Consider the following 520-nt stretch of genomic DNA (forward strand, 5'->3'; position numbering starts at 1 on the left):
AATCATATGTAAAATAAAAAGATAGATGTAATAAGAATGAAAAAAAATTTACTAATAATTATATTTTTGACCATTTTTAACATGACAGTTATATTAATCACTATTTGTTATCACTGTTAAAGATTGAAAAGCAAAAATTAAATATCAAATTCTCCTATTCCTTGTATAGATTTTATTAAATGGATTGTGTAAGAATATACGATGTCTATAAAAATTGGACACCAAACTTTAGTAACTTTATATATTGTTTAACTAAGGAGTACTTGGTTATATGTAAATTTTTTTTAAGTTAAACAATAAATATCAGAAATATATAAATCATGTATATTAATTTAATTAATTTTGTTATAAAATATCAACCAATTATATTATTATGACGACTGATACTTGGACGAACTCTATTATCATGAGCTTTCATTCTTAAATTTATATATAACCAGAATATAAATATTAATCAAAATTAAATTTATAACCAAAAAATAAATTATCAGAATACATGTTAAGTTTTATATTACCTGTG

This window comes from Arachis ipaensis, chromosome B03 (genome assembly GCF_000816755.2).
Source record: "Arachis ipaensis cultivar K30076 chromosome B03, Araip1.1, whole genome shotgun sequence".
Classification (NCBI taxonomy): domain Eukaryota; kingdom Viridiplantae; phylum Streptophyta; class Magnoliopsida; order Fabales; family Fabaceae; genus Arachis; species Arachis ipaensis.